Source organism: Odontesthes bonariensis, chromosome 4 (genome assembly GCF_027942865.1).
Source record: "Odontesthes bonariensis isolate fOdoBon6 chromosome 4, fOdoBon6.hap1, whole genome shotgun sequence".
Taxonomy (NCBI): Eukaryota; Metazoa; Chordata; class Actinopteri; order Atheriniformes; family Atherinopsidae; genus Odontesthes; species Odontesthes bonariensis.
Genome location: NC_134509.1, coordinates 8,447,027 through 8,454,264, shown reverse-complemented (window position 1 = coordinate 8,454,264; position 7,238 = coordinate 8,447,027). Strand labels below are relative to the sequence as shown.

The 7,238-nt window shown below is 38.2% G+C and overlaps 1 long non-coding RNA gene across 1 annotated transcript; it reads right to left on the bottom strand.

Annotated features, from left to right (window-relative positions):
• Positions 1-4,523: 4,523 nt before the first annotated feature.
• LOC142379235 (uncharacterized) lies at positions 4,524-6,962 on the bottom strand. Its single transcript, XR_012769656.1, has 3 exons — positions 5,596-6,962; positions 5,355-5,398; positions 4,524-4,691 (listed from the first exon to the last, which is right to left on the bottom strand). It is a non-coding gene; the product is annotated as an uncharacterized LOC142379235 (long non-coding RNA).
• Positions 6,963-7,238: the final 276 nt, after the last annotated feature.

Genomic DNA, 7,238 nt, shown 5'->3' with positions numbered 1-7,238 from the left:
TATAAATGCTTCGACTATGAATCATTTAGAAACTTGAAGAAAGCATTGTGTTCTGGTTCATAAAGACAGGGCAGGTGCCCGGCCTCTGTCAGTGCTCTTTCACATGTCGCCTCCCACAAACTCAGAGCTCAGACATCAGAGGAAGGAGGGGGGGTAGACGGACCCTCATCGGTTGCACTTGTCACTTCTGTAAGATTTTGCTTTAGTAGCAAACTTACAATAATAAAAGTAAGGCAAAAAAATTGAATTAATCGCACATCGAACCATTCAAAATGCAACAGCTCATGATGTCATATGAAGCTGTACAAGGTTTTAGTACGTTATCAAAACTGAAGTTTATAACTGTTATAGAACTGTATAAAAATGGTTCATCTCTGTAAAAAAAACTAAAAAAATCCTGTTCATTTGAAGAAGTGTGTTTTAATATCATGTAAAAAAATCTTTACTGTCTTTACATAAAACAGTGCTGTCAAACCGTGGCAGGCCAATAGAAAAAAGCCACAGGCAAAAATCTTTTGTTCGGTGCACCAATCACCACTCAAATGTCCTCGAGTGGAAACGTCTGCCATGGTTATAAATGACAGCAAGTCCAGAGTCTTTCTCCTGCTTTCAAACAACAGGTCATCTTTAAACATGGAAGAAATTCATTTTCTCATCGTTCTCTTTGGTATGTCTTTTGTTAAAAACTTTGAAGATTACAGTCTTGTTCCTATTATCCACCTCAAATAACCGAATATTCCTTTCTTTCTTTCTTTATTTGTTTATTTAGTGTGAGCGTCATTTGCAGTATTGCACAGATCGGTCACACTGTGTTTGTGTTTCCAGGATTTTTCTTTTTTTGCAGCCAGAATCAAATCTTTGGATCAGTGTTGGCGGTGACAGTCGGACCGGGAGACAACATCACTCTCCATTGTGACTGCAAACGGTTTACTGGAACATACATAGTCTGGTTCAGGAACTGTTTCCATGGGAACCAGCCTACTTTTGTTCTACATGCAAAGCCTGACAAAGGCTGGAAACATTTTCAGAAATATTCACATTGTAAATATATGAGAAATTCTTCTTCTGATTCCTTCAAACTACTGATCGTGAACATCACCGAGTCTTGATGAGCGCATTTACTACTGTGGAACTGAAGAGAGGAAAGTGGAGGGAAAAAAACACTGTTCACTGTGGCTGCTGAATTCATCCTGATCCACGACTCTGGGCATATTCATTCTGACAAATAACAATATATTGACAATTTTGATTCAGCATTATAACGTCGTTGTCGGCAACATGTGCATTTGAAGCATATTCAGGACCTGTATGTGCCTCATAAACAATCAGAATGTCGATAATATAATGAGGCAGTCCAAAAGAAAAAATGGACTTTGTCCGGTCTGAAGATCCTCAGTTCAAACTTTCTGTGTGGCTGGTTTTATTGTAGATTGTATAAACATGAAGTTCCTTGATGTAGTATTAACTCAAAATTCATTCCGCTGCTCATTTTGCATTGCACCCCAAAAAAAAAAACAAGAAAAGAAAACCACAGAATAAAATGTTCCATTCAGCTAGCCAATCAACAGCTTCATCACCTTCAATGGAAACGTTTGCATAGTTTCTATCAGGCGCCAGTAAAGCGTGTGACACTCTTTTAGCTTTACAGGCCGTCATCAGTCATGGAACAACTGCTTATGATTGTTCAGGTTTTTCTCTTGGGTAACATTGTTTTTTTGTTTTCAACATTTAACGAACAGTTGTCCAAAGCTGTTCCAAAAATGATTTCATCCTTGTAGTTTTGATGATTTTCTGCTCAGCGTTAATGTAAATTCTTATAAAATTTAATCCCATGGTTTTGTCATTTCTTCCAGGTGTCGTTTCCTGCAGTCATTGTGGGATTTCAGGATCAGAATTGGCGGTGACAGTCGGACCGGGAGACAACATCACTCTCCACTGCGACTGCAAACTGTCAACTGGAACATACACAGTCTGGTACAGGAACTGTTCCCATGAGAACCAGCCTACTCTTGCTATGGCGTGGAAACATTTTCATAAATATCCACGTTATAAATTAATGAAGAATTCTTCTTCTTATTCCTACGATCTGCTGATCATGAACGTCACCGAGTCTGATGAGGGAATTTACTACTGTGGAACTGAAGAGCCGAAGGTGGAGGATAAAGAACGCATTGCTCCAAAATCTATTTACAGATACAGCAACACCACAACAAGGCTCACCATCAGTAAGTACTTTTTCTATTATGTCACTGGTGGTAAAAACTCATGACTGAAATTGTGCTGCACTTTAAGTTCCATGTATATTAGTTTTGAGAAGATAGAAAATCTCATCACCCATGTTCCAAATTTAAATTTAGTCATAAGTAATAATCTGATATTGACTTCAAGTGAGTTTGGGGGAGAAAAAAATACAATAATACTCAGTGAAGCATTTTACGGCATACGAAAACCTAAACAGCACGGTGGCGTGTATAAATTTCTAATGTTTCTCTGATTGTAGGAGAGGGGAACAGATCGCAGAGAAACACCAGCCACGTCACCTGGATGTTGGCGTTCGCTCCAGCCTTTACTATTCTCTCCTCTTTTCTCTCCATGATTTTAGTTTATCTCTTCTGTCAGAAAACAGGTAACCATAGTTCTCTCAGTTATTCTCTGAATACCATAAGCAGTTCTCTTAAATAAATTGTTCATATCCAGAGAATTGTTTAAATTGATCATTAGTAAATTCATCAAGAGTATTTGGGCGTTATTGTAAAATGATGCTGTGTTAACAATTGTAGAGGAAGTAGCTCCACATCACCAGGAAAGACCTGACGCAGGAGGACAAACGAAACCCGGTCAGGTAAGCAGGGATTCTTTTCATTCTTCGTGTATTCTTTGTGTTTTATGTGTCACTATTTTACAAATCTTTCATATCTACTCCAGCGCTTAATGTCAAGCTGTTTTTTTCAATATCAAATTGCCTTTTAGGATGAAGGTGGGTGTTTAACACGAGTCGTGTTCCGACCTCAGAACAGACCAACCGGCTCCTGCGCAGAGATGGGTTCATAATTTAAAGGAAATTTCTGGGAACCTTCTGTGATGAGGATTGTGACTGACCTGTCTTCCCCTTAACAGCCTCTTAAGATTGACTTTTGTTATCTCATGTTTTGCATGAGTTCCATCTAAGGTACTCATTGTTGGTTATGTTGTTATACTGTTTAACTTGTTAAAACACATGTTGACATGCGTTTCTATATTGTTTCTCATCTGTGTGAAATTTCAAAACCCACACACTTTTACAAGGTTCCGTTTCTTTTTTAAAGTGTTATCTTGAGTTCATGCGTAATCAAAGACAACAGAGGGTTCCCCCCCCCGTAAATTGTACCATATTTCATATTCTGCGATATTGAAATATTTCACTTAGATGAAGAATGTAAGGATTATTCAGCTGTAAAAAAAATTTAAGTGAAATTCTGCTCCTGACATCCTGTTGCAAATGAAATAAAGTTCATCATGTTCACATTGCATTTATGGATGTGCTTTTGTAATATTGCTATACCTTGTTGGCTAACCTATTAGCTCAAATTATAATAATCAGGAGACCAGGAGAAACTCATCCATGCATTCATCTCCAGTAGACTCGATTACTGTAATGCTCTTTTAACTGGACTTCCCAAAAAGAGCATTAAACATCTGCAGCTCATCCAGAACGCTGCTGCTAGAGTTTTAACCCGGACTAAGAGATCTGAACACATCACAGCAGCTTTAAAATCTTTACTCTGGCTTCCAGTCAGTCACAGAATAGATTTTAAAAGCCTGCTGACGGTTTACAAATCCCAGAACGATTTAGGCCCACACTGTAAAAACAAAAACGGTAAATGACTGGCAGCTACGGCTACCAAACAAACACTGGAAAATTTAAGTAAAAAACTATCATTCAAATGAATGTGCAAAAACATTACATTTAAAGAAAATTTAATTTAACAATTTACAGAAAAATATTGTTATTTTACAGATTTTTCCCAAATTATTATGATCAATCACTTTCAATAAAGAGACAATCCTAATAGTTATTCAGGAAAATACTGTTATTTTACAGATTGCCCCCCAAATAATTATGATCCATCACCTTCAAAAAAGGTAAAATGCTAAATGTTGTGGGAAATTAATTACAAATAAAGTAGACATCACTATTGATTTTAAAACCTTTTTATTTAATGTATTCAGATGTAAATTTACAATATCAACCAATCATTCACAAACAGTTCTTTAGAGCCCCCCCAGGAGGAACTGAAAAACTAAAAACGGTATTTCTCCATGTGTGTAATGTGTTTCTGTTCACATTTCTATCAAAATGAGGTCAAAAGTTCACCTTTGATGGATAGAGAGAGCAACAACTTGTGCTGTTGAGCTGAGAGGGTTGTGGTCTTGTGTTTTTTTTAGCTTCCCCCCCCCCCCCTCAACTTTTATATTGTTTCCCCAATATTCTCCTAACACTTGGGGGCTCTGTATAAGGTAGTTCTGATAACATTTGTGGACAAGCATTACAGTGTTTTAATTAAGAATCCCAACTATACAGTGTATTTATTATTAAGTAAAATCAAAACATACCACAAAAGTTCATTGAATCTGTAACAGAGGTGCAACACAGCAGAAGAAGCAGAAAAATCAGAATCCTCCTCCAAATTGCCAGTAATGGTCTGGTGATCCTGGAGGGGACACACACAGAGAGAAAGTATTACTGAAAGGTCTTTAATGTTTATTTGTTTATTTCATTCATCAAAAGTTCAAACAAAAGTTTAATGTAAAGTAAGATTTCATTTATAGTTCACTTTAAATGAAAATTCAGTCATTACCTACTCACCCTTATTTCTGACCTGGGCCTCTTCAAATCTAGGCTAAAAACCTACTTATTAGGATTCCTTTCAATACCCAATAGTATGATGACACTTTTGTCTTATTTTATCTTATTTGATTTTGTTGTATTTTATTGCTTTTTATAGGATATAGTTAAAGGTTTTTACCCAGAAAGGATGTTAAAGTGGCCATTGGACTGCAGGGCTATTTCCTGGATAACTTTGGGGAATCACCAGCCTAATTACATTACTGCGCACTCCCATTGTGTTACAAATACTACAGGCCAGCATGATGGAAAAATCATAGAAAACAGGGATTCATGTTTGAGACACTGTGTACATTTTCATATTTGGAAGAAGTTGTTTAACCATTGTTAACCATTTGACACCACTGGATTCATACAGCATAGATGAGTACATTGTCCGTCTTTGTGCTAACAAACTGGCAGTAATATGGCCAATAGTTTGCACATTATCCATTCACAGTTTTTAGGTCAGGATAACATGAATACTCACTGGCTCCAAAGATCATGTGGCAACACTTTTCATTTCCAAAATATCTGGATCATGAGGGGAACACACACACACAGACAAACAAACAATATTAGCCAGCTTATCGTTGGAGACATAGGCATACAAAATATTACTCAACAGCCTCATACATACATTCATTACTGCATAATATCATTATGACTGATGTGAACTTGGTTTCATAAAACAAATCCATTCTCTGTATGTTTTGCCTCTGCTTGCCTACCTGTCCGAGTTTGCACCCCAGCAGCCGGTGATATCTTGTCACTCCTGCTTCTTCAGCCTTCTCATGATCACACAGCTGATGCACAACCACAGGTTCAGCCCTAATCATTTACACACACACATTCACACGCTGATGCACAGCATCCATGGCAACTTTGGATTCAGTGTCTTGCCCAAGGACACTTTGACAGCTGGACTGGAGGAGCCGAGAAACGGAACTACCAATAATACCAAATTCTGCATTTGGCCCTTTGCAAATACTGCCAGAGCAGAGACAGGACAGGTCATGTTTATCAAATGTCTTTATTCTTTGTACAAAGTTGGATAAGGAACAACAGATGAGAGATAAGGATGGTAGCTATGATAGGCATTCAATCTCATTCAGTCTCTCAGACTGATCAGGATTGTTTAATTGGGCAAATAGTATGATTTATATAAATACCTGTTAAACATTCATGTATTCCCTCCTTAAACATGTTTTGTAGTATAGGCTATATGTTTTTTAACGACCGTTTCCCTCTGGCAATCACCACCTCACCTTGATAAGAGTGTCTATTGAATTAAAATAATATCAGTGAATTTATGTATTACATAAACACGTACATGGAACTTAACATAAATTTTGACTCACTGAAACTTAGACCTCTCGTTTCATTAAGTGAATGAAATATCGATTAATCAAGGACGAAATTAATCTAAAACCTCTAACAGTAACACAGTGTTTGTGTAGGTTAACATTTTGGATGTTATAAAAAGGTGTTAATGTGAAATAGTCACATCTGACCATCTAAAGCTGAAGCTTAACAAGCTCTTTTGACATGAAGCTGTATGACATCCCATACTAGCAATATCATTTATGAACATTGACTTACCCCCCGCTGCGTGCTGTGAGCCGAGTTCCAGCCTCGTTTTGGCGTTGACAAAAGCAGTCCGGCTAGTTGGCTGGGGCTTAAAAAATAAAGCATTTTGCTTCTCAAAGCAATATGCGTTCAAAAGAGTAATACATTTGCATCACAAAATCGTTCTCCAGGAAAAAGTCAGACCTCACAAATGCTTGGTGCTATTTCTCTCTACCTTCGTATCACTACGGGCTGTGTAAACTGTGCAGACCGAAGTACAGACCGAGCAGTCCCCTGCTTCCGAGCAGTAAACACCGTAACAGGCGCGGCTGTCAGCAGGTTGGCACTGCGGCCTCACAGCTGGGGGGCCCCTGGTTTCAACCTCGCCTGGGGTTCATGGTTTACTTTTTCCGTGTGTGAGTTTCCTCCAGTTTCTTCCTGCTCTCCTAAAACATGTGTGTTCGGATATTCGTGAGTGTTGTGTGGTTGTTTGTTTTTTGTGTTAGCTCCGTGAGGGACTCGTGACCTGTGCAGGATGTGACCCTGGACAGAATAAAGCATTTAGAAGAAATGAGCAGAGCACTTGATCGCAATGTTAGTGGTATGGACCGCGGCTTTTCGAAACACACACTTTCTTTTATTTTCCCTTCATCTTGATTCTAGTTTAGAAGACGTTTTAAGTCATTTGCAAAGAAGACAACCACATTATACTGCCCTTGTGATCATCTAAGATTTACAGGAAACCCACAGTCCCTCAAACAACCGTGTAGGTCAACATGCAGGCAGATTCAAGCCTGCTGAAAGT